The sequence below is a fragment of the Dermochelys coriacea genome, chromosome 5 (assembly GCF_009764565.3).
Source record: "Dermochelys coriacea isolate rDerCor1 chromosome 5, rDerCor1.pri.v4, whole genome shotgun sequence".
NCBI lineage: Eukaryota > Metazoa > Chordata > Testudines > Dermochelyidae > Dermochelys > Dermochelys coriacea.
The window spans coordinates 66,288,270-66,307,783 of record NC_050072.1 but is presented as its reverse complement, the minus strand read 5'-3'; the positions used below and the strand labels follow the sequence as shown (position 1 = coordinate 66,307,783).

General features: G+C 41.4%; 1 protein-coding gene across 15 annotated transcripts in view; it reads right to left on the bottom strand.

The window, feature by feature from the left end:
• Nucleotides 1-2,347, bottom strand: part of PAM (peptidylglycine alpha-amidating monooxygenase) — a 212,775-nt gene extending 210,428 nt beyond the window's left edge. For 10 of the 15 annotated variants that reach the window (XM_038401386.2, XM_038401388.2, XM_038401391.2 and 7 more), the window contains exon 1: nt 2,198-2,291. The gene's annotated coding sequence lies outside the window, so the exon portion shown is untranslated. Of the gene's footprint in view, nt 1-2,197 lie in introns of all 15 variants that reach the window. The other 5 variants (XM_038401384.2, XM_038401392.2, XM_038401389.2 and 2 more) reach the window with 5 other exon arrangements.
• Nucleotides 2,348-19,514: the final 17,167 nt, after the last annotated feature.

Below are 19,514 nucleotides of genomic sequence, written 5' to 3'. Positions count from 1 at the left end.
CACCTTTTGGTTATTAGTCCTTTCCCTACAATTTCTCATCTTTTCACCACTGGTACAACTCCCATGGCGGGAGCACTAGACCCGGGAAGGTGCCAGGTTGTCAGGAGTGTTTAAATCACCACATCATCTAACCCCTAATGCTGTTCTGAGTTTATTCTGTCATCCAGGAATTAGTTGACTCATTTTGTTAACAAGATGAGATGACTAGTCATTTATATTTTATTTTGTACTGTGAATTTTAAATCATCAGATAGGAACTTTATGTTTTATTTTTAAATAAATCTAAATTGATCAAAAAAGTGCTAATTATAGTTAAGATTTCTGGAAAGTCAGCATTTGGCTTCTGGAGTCTGGGACCATCAAAGGTTTGTTATATTTTTTTCAGTACACCACCACACAGGACATATAAAGAATGGCTCAGGGCAGATGAGGTGGTGGAGCCTTGTTTGACATCTGGCAGCGTAGGAAGGATTCAGAATACCAAGCTATAAGCCTGTTTTGTTATTTTTTTTGTTTGGTTTTGAATAATGAGCTTTGATAATTAGTGTTTCCCTTTTAATACCCATACTTGAGTTACATTGTAGGTTAACATTTGTAATTTATACTGTGCTTCTCTGGAGAGCTCTGTGTGTGTAACTCATTATTTCTCATGTGAGCATCTTTATGTCTTCATATCATCTTTACAAAGTCTTCCAAAATATGCTGGATGCAAAACTTTACAGGGATAGTGCCAATGTACATTTTGGCCTAACGGTTATGTTTTTCAAAAACAACCTTCTATAAAAATCTAACACCCAAAGGTTTCTACTTCTCAAACATTCACATGAAGAATTCGGATTTTTTTTTTTTTTAAAACAAGTGTTCTCCAGTTAACAGAAGAAGCCAGAACATTGTAGTGCTGGGTAGCTTAAAGTGAAACTATGACAAAAAGCATATATAAAAAGAAAAGGAGTACTTGTGGCACCTTAGAGACTAACAAATTTATTAGAGCATAAGCTTTCGTGTGCATCCAATGAAGTGAGCTGTAGCTCACGAAAGCTTATGCTCTAATAAATGTTTTAGTCTCTAAGGTGCCACAAGTCCTCCTTTTCTTTTTGCGAATACAGACTAACACAGCTGCTACTCTGAAACCTGTGAAAAAGCATACATGTAATTGATTTTCATTGCTCACCTTGTAGGTGCACAGAAGTCAGGACATAAACAATTTCAAACATGTGAAGTGCAAGAATGAAAAGCACTTTCAATAGCAGATAAGTCAGGTCCATGATGAACAAGATGGCACTACCGACAACTGCAATTTAAAAAGCTGCACCACCACCTTTCATATACCTGACTCTACCACCGACTCTCTCTCTCTCACCCCAGGAGAAGTACTACGAGGTTGGTTGTGCTACTAGCATATTACAGATGCACCTGCGTGTGTATATCTGTAAGCAATGCAGCATAAGAAACTTTGGTCAAAGGGAAGCTGAAGTGTTTCTTGGGCAAGGTAGAAAGAGCAGCATATGGAGGTACAGCTAGAGGATGAGAAACACGCTCGTCAAGCAGCGCTGATCCACCCCTCCAGACACAGGAAGGGGTGTGAGTCTTCCATTAAACGGGAAGCCATAAAGCGACTTTCTAAAGCCCGAAGTAACCAGGAAAACACAAAAATGGTCGTTTCTTCGTAGGAGACACGAAGCGCTAATCAACAGGGGCTGCAACCGAGACCCCGACTACCGCCCCCGCCCGCACGAGCAGAGGGACCCGTTCTCTCCGCCGCAGCTGGGCGAGGAGCCCCCCCGGCTCAGCACCGACCCTCGGCCCGGAAGCCAGCGGGGGAAGCCCTGGCCCGGGAGCGGGAGCAGCTGGTGGCCTCCGAGCCGCAGGGGCGACTCGCGCTCTACCCTTGCCCAAGCCGAGCCTGGCCAGCCCCGGCCCGGCCGCTGCCAGACGCGGGGGCGGCAGCACCCCGGAAAAGTTGCTCCCAGGCAATGGCCCAGCCCGGGCCAGCGAACGAGGAGGCGCGCGGTGGGGTAGGTGCCCTGCCGGGAAACACGTGCCCGGGGGGCGCCTGGACAGGGGGCGCTCGTGCCAGGCCGGCGGGGGGAGGACGCTGCAGGTGGCCGGGGAAGGGAGGACGGGGGCGGCCGCCCCCAGCCCCGGGGAAGGGAGGAAACGACACAACTCCCTGGGGGCCGCAGCCCCGCGCACTCACCCGCTGCCCGCGGCGGCTCCGGCGCTGGCGGCTCCTCCTGGCCGCGGCCGCTGCTTTACCCGGCGCGTCCCCCCTGCCTGACGCCGCGCCCGCCCCGCCTCTAGGCAGAGCCACCCGCCCCGGCCCAGCCGCGGCTCCGCCTCCCGCCCCGCCCCGCCCCGCCCCGCCGAGCAGCGTCGGGAGCCAGCCGCGCGCCGCGCCCGCTGGAGCAGCCTCCCCGGCGCCGGACCAGCTGCCGCTCACGTCTCCCCGCGAACCCCGCCCGGGGCGGCCTGGGCTGGGCAAGACACCGGGGTGCAGGCAGGCAGCGTCCCCGCGCCGGCTATGGGGCGGGGAGTGCAGGGGGTCCGTCCCCGCGCCGGGCGGTGGGGGACGACGGCATATGTAATGGAATAACGCCGCGTGTGGGGGCGTGAGTGTTTCTCTAGGGAAAAGCCCCCAGAGCCGGAGGTATTGCACGGAAAAACCTCCTGAGCTGTCATAAGAGATCAAAGAGAAGGAGAGTCTGCTCGGGGAACGGTGTCTTTGGCAGCATAACCGTCTCTTGATTTTGGGAGAGTGTTTCTTCAGACAACGCTGTCTGAGAGAGGAGGAAGAAGAGTTGGTGCAGGCCGGGTACAAGCAGCTGAGAAACTCCTTTTAAGGGGAAAAAAAGAAAAGGAGGACTTGTGGCACCTTAGAGACTAACAAATCCACTGAACGCATCCAATGAAGTGAGCTGTAGCTCAGGAAAGCTTATGCTCTAATAAATTTGTTAGTCTCTAAGGTGCCACAAGTCCTCCTTTTCTTTTTGCGGATACAGACTAACACGGCTGCTACTCTGAATCCTTTTAAGGGAGTCTGGGGTGTTCCCGGCTAGGGAAATCCTTGAAAACATCCTGCCCTTTAGTGCTTTCCCACACTGAATTCTCATTGTAAACAATCTGGAGAAAAGGGGGACAAACTACACGAGAGGCAAGGAAAGAACATTGCTCTCACTGGAAAAGCTCCTGGACAGTCAACAGCATCAATAACTGAAAGCAGATTTGTTATAACATGCAAAGAAGTGGAGCTAGAGATCCTCTAGATGCTGGCACTGTTGTCATGTTTTTGGAATAAAATTAACTGTAATTTTCAAATTTTACAGAGAAAAAGTAGCTTTGGTTGGCTTTTGGAAAGCTGATAGTGAAGAAGACTGTAGTGCCCCCCCCCCCCCGCCACCCGCTGTAGTGGGATGATCCAGCTGTGACAAACTCAATGAGTTTATGCCCAAATAATGAGCTTATACCCAAATAAATTTGCTAGTCTCTAAGGACTCCTTGTTGTTTTTGTCTTGGTGAAACACTCTACCAAATCCCTTTGGAGAGGTTTTTTATGCAGATTTAAAATTAATATCAACAGCTAGATTGTGCAACCCTTACGTTGGTGAGTACTTGCCCAAGTTTTCCTATTAAATAGAAATAATCGTAAGAGTAAATGCTCACCAACATGAGTAAGGGTTAGAATCATAGAATATCAGGCTTGGAAGGGACCTCAGGAGGTCATCTACTTCACCTACTTCTCAAAGCAGGACTAATCCCCAATTTTTGCCCCAGATCCCTAAATGGCCCCCTCAAGGATTGAATTGCATAACCCTGGGTTTAGCAGGCCAATGCTAAACCACTGAGCTATCCCTCCCCCTGAAGGGTTGCACAATTTCAATGCAAATGAGTAAGTAGTTCTTTCCAAATGTGTGAATGTTGGCAGGTCTGAGATTACTTTGGGGTTTCTCTGTAGTGTATATTACATTGTATGGCAATCCACCCTAAAGATGATGAGAGGAATGTAACTTGTGCACAGTTTTCTCGTGGACCAGTTGGGTAATAAATGGGTGGGTGAAGAGAGGTGGGACCTAAATAGGAAAAGGAACTGTGCACAACTAACTCTTAAATTATTTCTAACGAGTGGCTGATCATTCAAACTAAAAGTTCAGAAATGTGTTTCCTAAATTTATCTTGAAGGCTCACTGAACGAGAATACTAGTGAATACAAATATTCATTTCAAGAGGACTGTTCACACTAGTAAAGTTAAGCAAACGTTTAAATGTTTGCATTCAGCATCTATTTTTAAATTAAATGTCTTAAGCTTGACACACAAAGCAGTAAGTGAGTGAATGGCTAAGGCCTTGATCCTGCAACTGGTACATACAAGCAGACCTTTACACCTGTATTAAGCCTCACTGCAATAATGCAGTGATCCACCTTCATGTTTGAAGGAGTGGTTTCCCCAGGAATTGAAATGGGGGGGAGTGTTCGAATTTACAGGGTGGGTGTCAGGGCCGATGAGGGGTGAGACTGTGAGGGTGAAGGTGGGCTGTATGGCATCACAGTAAAAAATGAAAAATGTTTCATGACCATTTTATTAGATTTAACTCATGTTTTAAAATCATCACACAAATTAAAGTTGGCTACTCAAGCCTTCTATGAAGCACTATGTCTACATCCTTCTTGTTTTCGTGTTATAATTTTGCACAACTCTGTTAATGAACTTCTTGAATGCAATGCATTCATCTTTGGTGGCTTCTCGTGTGTCCGGGACTTCCATTCCTTCAATTGATATGCCCATTAGTTCATTCACATGATCAGGCAGAAGGCAACTTCTTTCAGAACATAAAATTCTATTCAATGATGCAAAAGAACGCTCAACTGTACCTGTTGTGACTGGGAGTAGCAAGAGATGAATTCCTACTTCTTTCATCCCAGGAAACAGAGCACAAAGATCGGATTGAGCCACTAGTGATGATAAAAAAGAAGTTGAAGTCAAATCTTCATTCATTCGTTGTACGATATTCCACTCAGTGTTCAAATTCTCTATTCTGTCCTGAGCACATTGCAGCCCCATTGCTGGTAGTGCCTCACTCCACTCAACTGTCGGTGTTTTATAGGACAGGCATCTGTGAAAGCTACATAGAGGTTGAGTAGAATCTAGAAATCGCTATTGTAGATTTTTAAGAATCAAGTCTGTGTACTTTTTCAGTTGTCTTAACAAACACTTCTTGCCTTCTTCACTTAAGGATTCAATATAAATGCTTTCATTAGTCAACTTCTGGACTGAAGTTTTTGCTTCTTCCAGTACCTTTTCAATGGATACCTCTCTGATTGATCCAAATGTAGCTTCTATTGCTGGACAAAGATCTACTACTGTTGTAGCAGATGCCTGGATGGCATTGTTTAATGACCCAAGTGGTTTCAACAGTAGACTTATGAGAGAGAGAAGGGCAATAATCTTCTCTGAACATAGTAGAAAAAGTAATCCACCAGCCTCGCTACTTAGATCCATCCCATCTTGGTAGATACTTTCCAAAGCCAGTAATAACGGCTAGAGTACTTTTAAGACAACAGCCAAGGATCGCTCGTGAGAAAGCCAGCGGGTTTTCCCAGGTTGGACTAATTTGAACTTCAATCCCAATGTATCTTCTATATTTTCCAAGATATTCAGTCTTTTTGGACTCTTGCTGAAAAACGAATATAATGAAGACATTAAATTTATAGCTTTTTTTAATGTCTTTTGAAGATTCTGCAGCTCGTACTAGTGCTAGTTGGAGTAGATGGCCTCTGCAGTGTGTACAGGAGAGATTAGGGTTACACTTTTCTCTGAGCAAAGCTTGTACTCCACCATGTCTTCCAGAGAAGTTTGCAGCTCCATCAAATGCACAAGCAACCATCTGTTTGGGGTCCAATTGACAAGCATTTAACTCTTCTAAGATGTGGATTGTCACAGATGCAGCTGATGTGTCTTCTATAACTTGAACATCTAGAAATGCATCTACTGGCCTACACCTGACATCAATATAACATACACAATGACTTAATACTTGATGCCCATTGGATTGCATCGGTGCATTCATCATCCATGTATGCAAATTTTTTGAATGTGATGAGAGAGTTCTTCACTTTTTCAACTGTTGAGTCTTTCACTGCTGTACCGCATGCTTCTAGCCAGTCGGCTGAGTTTCTTGCAGAAAAATAGTGAGCATTTGCTGGTCTTGTTCGGAACCAGTGTTCAACTTCAGGATGAACAAGTGACAATGCACTTAACATTGGCCTCCAGTTTGTAGTGTGTGGTATCTCTTGCTTAAATAGAAAGTAGGATGCCACAACCATGTTTGTTCACATGAAGTGTGTTGTGTCTCCAGCATTTTTAATAGACTCATTAAGTACTTCTAAAATTGGCTTTGAAAGTGGGCTTATAAGGCTTTCTGCATGTTGATACACTCCAGAGGCCTGGTGTTTTGCAGCCTTTTCACGTAGTCTGTCAGCACTGGCTTTGCTGATCAGTCTGACAAACCAAGCTCCTCCACTTTTACCAATTATAGCATTGGGAAGCTTTCCTTCTTCGCGAGCTTTTTTGCAAGAGGTGCACCCGTAGCCATCTTTTGTAACTTCAATAAATGGGAACACTTTGACCGACAAACGTCGGGAACTGCCTTTAGGTTTTGGAGACACTGTTTCTTCAATAGTTAGCTGTATTTGTGCCTCAGGCTGGTCGGATGTAGATATACCACTTGAACCTTCAGATGACATGTTGCTATATTCTTGGTTCTTGATGCATTCTTCACCTTGGTTAGTTTTTGAGGCCTTTGAGTGGAAAAATTGTTGTATTCTTTTTTGTCTTTTCATTTTCACTTTGACCTGCAACATATAAAAGAGATATGAATAAAGTAAATGTTTTGTTAGTATAATGCAAGTTACACCAAAACACATAACAGGTCTAGATTTCTAAAAAAAATATAATTTTTTTAAAAAAATGTATTTAATTTAAATTGACTTTTGAAAAGTAAGCCATCATGGAATAAGAGGGAAGTCCTCTCATGGATCAGTAACTGGTTAAAAGATGGGAAACAAAGGGTAGGAATAAATGATCAGTTTTCAGAAGGGAGAGAGATAAATAGTGGTATCCTTTAGGGGTTGGTACTGGGACCCTTACTGTTCAACATATTCATAAATGATCTGGAAAAAATGGATAAACAGTGAGGTGGCAAAATTTGCAGATGATACAAAACTATTCAAGATAGTTAAGTCCCAGGCAGACTGTGAAGAGTTACAAAGGGATCTCACAAAACTGGGTGACTGGGCAACAAAATGGCAGATGAAATTCAATGTTGATAAATGCAAAGTAATGCAAATTAGAAAACAATCTCAATTGTACATACAAAATGATGGAGTCTGAATTAGCTGTTACCACTCAAGAAAGAGATCTTGGAGTCACTGTGGATAGTTCTCTGAAAACATCCACTCATTGTGCAGCGGCAGTCAAAAAAGCAAACAGAATGTTGGGAATCATTAAGAAAGGGATAGATAAGACAGAAAATATCATATTGCCTCTATATAAATCCATGGTACATGCACACCTTGAATACTGTGTGCAGATCTGGTCACCCCATCCCAAAAAAGATATATTGAATTGGAAAAGGTTCAGAAAAGGGCAACTAAAATTATTAGGTGTATGAAACAGGAGGAGAGATTAAAATGACTGGGAATTTTCATTTTAGAAAAGAGATGACTAAGGGGGATATGATAGATCCATAAAATCTTGACTGGTGTGAAGAAAGTGAATAAGGAAATGTTGTTTAATCCTTCAGATAACATAAGAACTAGCAGTCACCCAATGAAATTAATAGGCAGCAGGTTTTAAAAAAAAACAAAAGGAAGTACTTCTTCACACAACATAAAGTCAACCTGTGGATTGCCAGCGGATGCTGTGAAGACCAAAACTATAACAGGATTAAAAAAAGAACTAGATAAATTCCTGGAGAATACATCCATCAGTGGTTCTTAGCCAGGATGGGGAGGGATGCCACACCATGCTCTGAGTGTCCCTAGCCTGTTTGCCAGAAGCTGGAAATGGGCAACAGGGGATGGATCACTTGATGATTACCTGTTCTGTTCATTCATGGAAATTATTGAAATCATGGTGGAATTCCTCAAGGGCTTCTTTTCCATGGGTCCAGATGATGAAGATATCATCAATGTAGCACAAGTAGAATAGGGGCATTAGGAGACGAGAGCTGAGGAAGCATTGTTCTAAGTCTGCAATAAAAATGTTGGCATACTGTGGGGCCATGCGGGTACCCATCGCTGTGCCACTGATTTGAAGGTATACATTGTCCCCAAATGTGAAATAGTTATGGGTGAGGACAAAGTTCAGCCACCAGGTTTGCCGTGGTATTATCGGGGATACTGTTCCTGACGGCTTGTAGTCCATCTTTGAGTGAAATGTTGGTGTAGAGGGCTTCTACAGCCATAGTGGCTAGGATGGTGTTTTGTGTCACTTGATATCTTCATCATCTGGACCCATGGAAAAAAAGCGCTTGAGGAATTCCACCATGATTTCAACAATTTCCATCCCACCATCAGCCTCAGCCTGGACCAGTCCACACAAGAGATCCACTTCCTGGACACTACAGTGCTAATAAGCGATGGTCACATAAACACCACCCTATACCAGAAACCTACTGACCACTATACTTGCCTACATGCCTCCAGCTTTCATCCAGACCACACCACGCGATCCATTGTCTACAGCCAAGCTCTACGATATAACCGCATTTGCTCCAACCCCTCAGAGACAAACACCTACAAGATCTCTGTCAAGCATTCTTACAACTACAATACCCACCTGTTGAAGTGAAGAAACAGATTGACAGAGCCAGAAGAGTACCCAGAAGTTACCTACTACAGGACAGGCCCAACAAAGAAAATAACAGAATGCCACTAGCTGTCACCTTCAGCCCCCAACTAAAACCTCTTGAACGCATCATCAAGGATCTACAACCTATCCTGAAGGATGACCCATCACTCTCACAGATCTTGGGAGACAGGCCAGTCCTTGCTTACAGACAGCCCCTCAACCTGAAGCAAATACTCACCAGCAGCTACTCTGAAACAACAAAAACACTAACCCAGGAACAGGAACCCTATCCTTGCAACAAAGCCCTTTGCCAACTGTGTCTACATATCAGGGGACACCATCGTAGGGCCGAATCACATCAGCCACACTATCAGAGGCTCGTTCACCTGCACATCTACCAATGTGATATATGCCATCATGTGCCAGCAATGTCCCTCTGCCATTGGCCAAACTGGACAGTCTCTATGTAAAAAAATAAATGGACACAAATCAGACGTCAAGAATTATAACATTCAAAAACCAGTTGGAGAACACTTAAATCTCTCTGGTCACTCGATTACAGACCTAAAAGTGGCAATTCTTCAACAAAAAAACTTCAAAAACAGACTCCAACGAGAGACTGCTGAATTGGAATTAATTTGCAAACTGGACACCATTAAATTAGGCTTGAATAAAGACTGGGAGTGGATGTGTCATTACACAAAGTAAAACTATTTCCCCCCCCCCCCCGTTCCTCAGACGTTCTTGTCAACTGCTGGAAATGGCCCACCTTGATTATCACTACAAAAGGTTTTTTTTCCTCTCCTGCTGGTAATAGCTCACCTTACCTGATCACTCTCATTACAGTGTGTATGGTAACACCCATTGTTTCATGTTCTCTATGTATATAAAATCTCCCCACTCTATTTTCCACTGCATGCATCCGATGAAGTGAGCTGTAGCTCCCGAAAGCTTATGCTCAAATAAATTTGTTAGTCTCTAAGGTGCCACAAGTACTCCTTTTCTTTTTGTGAATACAGACTAACACAGCTGCTACTCTGAAACCTGTCAGAGTTCAGAGGTGCTTTCACGTGAGTACACCTCCCAGGTCGGGGGCAAGAAGGCACCTTGCTCGTTCCTCCAGTTGCTCACTGTTCGCTTTGGCCACTGCTGGTTGTTGTACCACTGTTCACTCCACCACTCTGTTGTCCAGGGCCCTGCACAGTCACCTTCTGCTGCCACCTGCCACTGTGACCTCTGTTAGTTGGGCTCTCAGTGAGGGAACCTCGCAGCTAGTGCAGTCTGGGCTGTGTCTTCCACAGAAACACTGTCCCACAGCAGGACTAAGCACTTAGACCTGCTTATCAGTGATTTCAGCTTCAGTGGTCACTTAACATAACAAAAAACTATGTATGGAGCCTAATCAGCTCTGTCTTTAAACAGTGGAGAGGGACAGGTCCCCACTCTCTGTCAGCACAGGCTAAGTACAGTTCTACTGCCCTTTACTCATACAATAAGAACAACAACATTTCACTCCCCCTGCCCCTCCTCCCCCTATCCCTCCCCTTCCCCCCCCCATGGCATTCAAGTGCTTTGTAACCCCACCCCAGCCAAAATCTATCACTTGGACAACACAGCTCTGTTTGCTGGATACCTAGTTCGATTAGGTGTGAATGTAAATACAATCTGGTCCTGAAGCCTTTCCCCCCAGCCCCAGCTCATCACTAGCTGTCAGGGAGAGCTCTTTTAGACTTTGCTTACAAATCATCATTTGAAATTATTAGGTTGGCCAATATCACCGAAATGAGTGCATTGACATTGTCATAAAAAACATCAGCTGTATAAGGAAGCTAGTCTATGTTCATACTTGTCAAATCTATTATACTTTTTCAGATACACATATTTTATCATACACTGTATATGCTTTTAAAGTGTGTATTAATGTTTCAATTCAAATTTCCAAACGTCACTAAATTGGCATGTAACTAATTCACAAAACTGTGGGGGGGGGTGTTGGGGAAATTCAGGGGGGGTATAGGGAAATCATGAGCCTATGTCTCCACTACATCCCAGAAATATTCTAGTGCCGTGTGCATGCACTGTGTGAAACTGTTTTATGCTATTTAAAATGGTACTTTCTCTATACCTCTATTGCATTATTCCTTACATTGAATAGTTCCTTACTCCATAAGTAGCCTTGCTGACTTCTGTGTGAGTGAAGGTTGCGTAATGAATATTTCAATAGTTCTGCAGAGAGCAGTTATATCATCATTACTAAGGGTGCTATTTATCTAAAATTCTTGGCTCCCTAGGTACCAGCTGTGCACACACTCTATGAATTGACACTTCCAGAGCGTAATCATAATTCATGTTTCCAGGATTGAGGTATATTGATAGGCTTTTTTGTTTTAAATACTGTATCCCCTATCTTTGGAAAGTGAAGACCTGCATTATTGCCGGTGGTTATAAATAAGCCTAATATAGCAAATCAAAATTAATTCATCCTAAAGGTGTATTCATTATTAATTATAAGAAAAAATTACCATGGATGTTCAAGTTTTAACCATAATGAATCAGGCAGAGAGTTGAACTGGTGTGGAAGGACTCATTTATATGCAATCTGCTCTCTGCTGTTAGAAAAAATTAGCCAGGCCATGGAAATTAGCTTGCCTGCTAAAAAAACCAAGTTCCACAACCTACCACAGCTTTGGTGAGCTTACAGAAAATGGAAGGTCATAAATCATTACAGATTAATAGATTGTAATTTAATCTAAGAGTCCCTGATATCAGATTTCAATTCCTACAAGTAATACTCTCAGACTATTAAACAGTTACCCAACATAGCAGTAAAAGAGACTTATAATTCCTTCTGTGAAGTCTGAGATTTAAAATCAAAACAATAAGGACAACTAGGGTCACTAATTTTCTCTTAAAATGCCAAAAATGAAAAGGATAATTCTGTTCTGAAATAGAAATATCTGCTGCTGATGACAGTTTCACAAAAATATTTATACCAAAATTGTAATAAAAACATAATTGTAGCATTTTATAAACCTCAATATTTTCATTTATGGTTTCAATGAGGACAGTACCTTACCAACAGAGTCTGATCTTGCAACCTTCCCTCGCACAAGAAGTTCATTTTCACGAATTGTCCCACTGATCAGTGCTCCCACTGGTTCGAACAGGGATTGCAGGATTGCGCCATTATACTGCATTTTAAGATCTCATAGAAAGTAGGGGGATTTTCCTCATTTGTGATTACACATATTTCAGCTCAGCTGCAGCTATCTCACTGGAACATAACCATTTTGTTTGTTTTATTGAGGGTTTGTGTATTTTTTTAAAGGATGTCTAAACCCCAGGCCCCAAGTCTGTATTTAGGCTTCTAAATAAGTGGACTGATTTTCAAAAGTACTGAGCCCCCAGCAGCTCCCACTGAAGTCAAACACTCTTATACAGGCCCACACAAATCTGACAAGGTTGGCTCTCCAAGAGATCCTTCAGGGAAGAAATAATGTGTCCAACTGATGGTGGCGACCACTGTTCCCTCTAAGCACTGCGCATGTGCATGCGCACGCAGATCCTAAACACTGCGCACATGGCGAAACACCGTGCACACAAAAATTTGCACAGAAGCACAACAATTTGCACAGAAGAAATTTTTTGCATACACGGCCTGTCAAAAATTAGAGGGAACATTGGTGGCAACCCTACTAACGTACAATGAGAAAACCAATTTCATTTTCAAGCTTCCCAGAGGTACAGACAAAAATGACTATAAAATTATGAAACTTCAAAATCTTGTTCTTTTACACAAAATACATTGAAACCTACCATTTTCAAAAATGGAAGCCAAAAGGTAAGCTCTTCAATCCATATCTAAAGTTCACTAAACAGGTGGCCTGCTTTTCAAGTTTACTGCATACCCAGTAGCTCCCACTGACTTTCAGAGGCAACATAGTATTTGTTTATTTTAGAGCTATTTATCATATTGAGTGAGCCTGTAGAAAGAAGAGTGTTTTGTTATGCTCCCCCAATATAACTGATCCTTTCCACCATACTGCACCACAATGCAAAGGCTTCTCATAATTTAAAATTGGTTTACATCGGTTTACACTTTCAAGGCAATCTTGCTAAGGAAAAGGACTAGAAACTTTTAAAAAAAAAAAAAAAAAAAAGACAGCTAAGATTCTTTTTTACATTTCAAAGTTACTCATATTAGGGGGACCCCATGCTAATGGATTTGGGGCTGAAAAGCTAGTTCTGCTTGCTTGTGGCATGTACACATTTTAATGCAGCAGGGGCAAGGAAGCAAAGCACTTCTTTAGACCCAAAAACAAAATACGTTAATTAATTAAAAATGTGGACTTTGCAAAAAGATCTAGCAAAACAAGGTACTGTAAACCAAGATTTACGTCTATCAAGATATGATAAAAGTGGCAAAGAGTCCCATGGCACCTTATAGACTAACAGATGTATTGGAGCATAAGCTTTCGTGGGTGCATACCCACTTCATCAGATGCATGTAGTGGAAATTTCCAGAGGCAGGTATAAATATGCAAGCAAGAATCAGGCTAGGGATAATGAGGTTAGTTCAATCATGGAGGATGAGGCTCTCTTCTAGCAGATGAGGTGTGAAGACCAAGGGAGGAGAAACTGCTTTTGTAGTTAGTGTCAAATTTGCAAATGAACTGAAACTCAGCAGTTTCTCTTTGAAGTCTGGTCCTGAAGGGTTTTTTTGCTGCAGGCTGGCCTCCAAATAAATTGCAAATTTGACACCATCAGCTCAGGATTAAACAAAGACTGTGAATGGCTAGCCATCTACAAAATCAGTTTCTCCTCTCTTGGTGTTCACACCTCAACTGCTAGAAGAGAGCCTCATCCTCCCTGATTGAACTAACCTCGTTATCCCTAGCCTGATTCTTGCTTGCATATTTATACCTGCCTCTGGAAATTTCCACTATATGCATCCGACGAAGTGGGTATTCACCCACAAAAGCTTATGCTCTAATACATCTGTTAGTCTATAAGGTGCCACGGGACTTTTTGCCACTTTTACAGATCCAGACTAATACGGCTACCCCTCTGATACTTGACAAGATATCAGAGTAGCAGCCATATTAGTCTGTATTCGCAAAAAGAAAAGGAGTACTTGTGGCACCTTAGAGACTAACAAATTTATTAGAGCATAAGCTTTCGTGAGCTACAGCTACAGCATCCGATGAAGTGAGCTGTAGCTCACGAAAGCTTATGCTCTAATAAATTTGTTAGTCTCTAAGGTGCCACAAGTACTCCTTTTCTTTTGACAAGATATGACTCATGATATGATTCTCTTTAAAATTCTGTTCATTTCAAAAGAGCTCGACTTCATGAACACAGAAAAGAAAGGTTTCAGAGTAGCAGCCATGTTAGTCTGTATTCGCAAAAAGAAAAGGAGTACTTGTGGCACCTTAGAGACTAACAAATTTATTAGAGCATAAGCTTTCGTGAGCTACAGCTCACTTCATCGGATGCATTTGTTTTTTCCACCAAATGCATCCGATGAAGTGAGCTGTAGCTCACGAAAGCTTATGCTCTAATAAATTTGTTAGTCTCTAAGGTGCCACAAGTACTCCTTTTCTTTTTACAGAAAAGAAAAAAATCCCACATTTTTGTTGTTATTATGGTTCAGTGGTAATAAAGTTATCAGTCAGTTGCTTTCTTTATTTTTCTTTCACTACAGTAAACATAAGGCGACTTACTTAGTTTTTATGTTTAACCCCCCAACTTATTGTACTGTATTTATTTCCATCTTCTAATATGGTTTCCATTATTCTGAGTGTTTGAAGGTTCTTTTTAATTTGATTTCACTTTCTGTTCACCTGGTGATCTGTGAGAAGTGATCACATACCAGCTCACAAACCCAGTGAAAATGCTTACATTGAAATGTGGAGTTTAACTTATGTCTGCAGCCCCTTTGTCCTTCTCTCACCAGACTTATGTGAAAAGATAATAAGGGCAGGATAACCTGGCAGTTCCTTGTGTAGCACAGTCAAAGGAAAGTAGGTTCATTTTATTATTAAGCTGTGGCCTCTTGGCATAAAGTATGGAAAAATAAATACACCTGGTAACCAAGAGCCAGATCTTGTAAGGTGCTGAGCACCTACTGCAAGACAGGCTTCACTAAGACTTGAAGGGATTTGGCATTTTGCATGATTGGGTCCCTGCTTTAATGAGTACCAGTAAGAATAAAGCGGTTCTTCATGTTCTTTTTTATAACAAGATGATTCATCTAAGGGTAGGGTATTTATACGAAAAAGAACATTAAGTGTTGTGTGGGAGGAAGGGGTTGGGTTTTTTTTTTTTATTATTTTTGGCAAATCTTTACTTTTAACTCTGCAAACTGCTGTGTTAGGCCTTAATTCAGTAAGGTACATAAGCATTGGGACTAATCAAATGCTTGAAATTGGGCACATTAGGTACTTTGTTAAATTGGGGGCCTTAGAGATGAAACAGTTGATTATTCAAATATTGAATTAAAATGTTCATTAGGGCTGATATTCTGATCTAGAATTATTGCACTACACTGTTGTATAGAGGACAAGAGGCTCAGTTTCCAGTCCTTTGCTCTCATTTTGTGGTATTTGCTCTTATGCTTTGAAGATTTTCTTAATTTTGCTCTCACTCCCCATGCAGTTGTCACTAGCTGTTTCCAGACAGAAGAAAAAGCACTTTATGCAATTAAATAGTTTTGGATCACATCCTTATGTTGCTTGCACATACTTGCACAACACAATGGCACCCTCACTGGCAGACCACTCAGAGTATATAGCATCATTTAAGTACAGTTACATATACTTGGGTAACTAAATATTTGAAAATATATTTTATATTGCTTGCTCCTTATACTTCTTGCTTATTTGAAATGTGTATCATTTGCTCCAGACAGTTATTTCATTTTTTGTTTTATAGGCTAAGCCAAATGCTAGCCTCCCTTTTCCTCTGGTGTATAGGAAGCACAGTCTGTATCTAGACATATGTATGGGGATTTTACTTTGCAAATGGAAGAGCATGCTGTCAGCATAAAGGATGAAAGTCTTTGAAGAGCTCTTTTGAAAATGGAAATCAGCCCATTAACTCCTTCAGGACTACAATCTTATTCATAGTTATTCATAGTTATTTCCAAGGTTTGCTTTTTTTCCCCCCCCACCCATTCACCAAGTTAAATTCCAATTTAAAAAAAATAGTCTCAGTAAGCTGGAGATGTATATAGAGCTATGTAATGCATATCTCAGTAGTTCATACTTAAACATTTTAAACATCAAGAAAATACAAAAATGCTACAAAACAAATATATTAAAAACCAAATTGCTGGTCTTAGTTCAGTCCCTGATGAACAGATGATTAAACAAAAACAGTTACCAATATTGGCATCCTTATCATTGAATTGCATAGACATTGCTTTTTTCCCCTCAGTGCTGTAAGTGATCTCGGCATATCATGGGTGAGATAAAGTGTTGGGGAAGTGTGAGAGAAGTTTGCATTGTTGTTGCCTGTGCAATGCTTTTTTTGTGGACAGATTATTTCCATCTTCAGCTCTGCCAAATCAACACTAAATTCACTTAAAAATGAATAAATAAATTGTATCCATGTTATAAGGATGTTATAGCCTACCAGTATATTGTCAGGAGGTGTATCACATTTTAAATACATCTGATAATGGATTCCAATAATATGTAACATCAAAACAGTAAATACTTGTTTCACATTCGTGGCTGTTGGTGTCTTAAATATACATTGGTCTTACAGTATAAAAGAAGGTTTCAGAGTAGCAGCCGTGTTAGTCTGTATTCGCAAAAAGAAAAGGAGTACTTGTGGCACCTTAGAGACTAACAAATTTATTTGAGCATAAGCTTTCGTGCTGTAGCTCACGAAAGCTTATGCTCAAATAAATTTGTTAGTCTCTAAGGTGCCACAAGTACTCCTAGTAGAAAAGAAATTTCACACTATTGTAAATAGATATGATTGTAACAATGCTGGCTTTGGTGGGACCCAACTGAGAGTACCACATTCAGGATAAATTGCTTAAAGCAGGGCAGTTTCAGCCCAAGGCTGGGGTTCCTTTGCACACTAAGGTAAACCAAACCAGCCAATCAGAGAAGACTTCTGTTTTACCCCACTGGCTAACCATAAGTCATACAAGCAATTCTCTTAAGCACTCCAGTTTTCCAGAATCACTACCAGTTCCACTCGTTATGGGGATGAATGGTTATGAAAACCAATACCCCAGTAAAAGAAAAAAGGTTCTCCCGATCCCAAAGGACCAATCCCCAGACCCAGGTCAATATACAAATCAGATCTTACCCACAAATCATGCTGTTGCCAATCCTTTAGAATCTAAAATCTACAGGTTTATTCATAAAAGAAAAAAGATATAGATGAGAGCTAGTTATAGATGAGAGCTAGTTAATGGTTCCAATTGGTTAAATGGAATCAATTACATACAGTAATGGAAAAGTTCTTGGTTCAGGCTTGTGGCAGTGATGGATAAACTGAAGGTTCAAATCAAGTCTCTGGAGTACATCCACAGCTGGGATGGGTCATTCAGTCTTTTGTTCAGAGCTTCAGTTTGTAGCAAGGTTCCTCCAGAAGTAAGAAGCAGGATTGAAGACAAGATGGAGGAGATGCAGCAGCCTTTTATAGTCTCTCCCTATGGAAGGACACCTCTTTGTTCTGACTGTGGAAAATCACAGCAGTAAGATGGAGGTTGGAATCACATGGGCAAGCCACATATCCATGCATGACTCAGTTCTTTACAGGCCGATGCCATTGTTTACGTGTTAGTTTGAAGGTTCCCAGGAAAGCTCAGATGTGGATTGGCATCTCCCAAAGTCCATTGTCAGTTAAGTGTTTCTTGATTGGGCACTTACTGAGAATAGTCCCTTCTCAAGAAGCTGACCAATTGCTTCACTGAGGCTACTTGGAATCAAATACATTTGATATTCAAGTACATAGCCCATATTCATAACTTCAAATACAAAAATGGTACACACTTACAGCTAGCATAATTATAACCAGTAAATCATAACCTCTTTATAGATACTTCAAATGACAACCTTTGTACAATATTTGCTACATATATATAACAGTGGTTGCAACAATGATCTGTACGGTCATAGCTTATGTCAATAACCTCACAATGATGTGCACCCTAACTTCACTTATATAAACTATATAACAAATAGTAGTGACTTTTTGGGCCCAAATGCAGATCATACAGTTAGTTATGGGTTTACTGTATGTAATAACCCAAACAGAACTCTTTCTGGGAAATTATCCAAGTTCCTTCTTAGGCTTCTTCCCATGACTTCAAATACATCCTTGTCCCTTGACTTGCAGACTCAGTATACACACCTGACTTAATTAGAGCTTTTCCACACACTTCTCAGTTCCTTTTTCTTTATGGTGGAGAAGATTCCACACATCCTAATGATAATAATGTAAGAGATTTCTTAAGCCTATGCACTGTGCCAAGCAATTGTGAATCAGACTCAAGATTGTATCTCTAAAATTGCCTTAAGAATTTTAAGTGTAAAAAATAAATAAAATGTTGACCCAGTGAACAGAATTACATTAAGTAGTGACTACGGTAAGTACCCAGCTCATTGTTCAGTTCTGCAGCCCTTACACGAAAGGCCCAGCTGAGTAAGGGCTGCAGGATAGTAGCTTCAGTTTGCAGAGACATGGGTCACTACACATGGTTTATTTTTAATAGTGCTAGTCTTGTTTACAAAAAAGGATTTTTTTTTTAACTTCTAATGGTCTTTTATTGTTCCTTGATAGGCCTGAGGCCTGCTACATTTAGGCCTTGTCTACAATGGCGGCAGCAGTGTTGTGAAGGGTACAAGCACTACATACACACGTATCTATCCACCACAGCATAGAGCGAGGTGCCTCTGTACTGCAGTGTGTAGAAACACATAGCAGTGAAAGGCTCTGGCAGGGGGAATGCAATGGGGAAAGGCTCAGTCAGTAGGGTGGCAGCAGGACCAAAACAGCAGTGTTGATGGGAGAGGCACTGCTTGGGTGTGTAGAAAGCAATGTAGGGTACATACCCTATAGTCTAGGCATGTCTTTAATTGCCTAAGCAGTGTGTCGCTGTCTAAAATGCTATTTATATCCAGGCTTGGAGAATATGCAGTGTATGTACTGTACATGCTGATTGCTGCCATAAGGAGTGTGCATGTACCCTTTGTGTTTTGGGTTTCTCTCTCAATGAGTCTCATGAGGAAATCCCATAAGTATATTATATTTCAATGGAGTAGCCACCTGCACCCAGCATAGAGTGGAGACCTGATAGACTCAATTATGAAGTCTTGAAGGTAGGATAGTTAGCTGTGAATGAGGGAAGAGGAAAAGAATTAAAGTTAGAGGAAAAGACTAGACCAGACTCAAACCTTATCCCATATAACATCCCTAGCTGAATGTACATTTACATTATTTAAATACATGGGTAAAATCTATTGAACAAACAATTAATAATTCCTAAGGTTACTTTGGAGCTAATTTATTTTATACTAAAAGCAGTTTTTGAAAGATAAAGCCTAAACAATATGCAGAGATTCAAAAGAAAAAGGAACAAGGTACAGCATTGGTATCAAAGAGAAGTGAAAGAAAATTAATTATAGTTAACGTTACTTAGTGCTT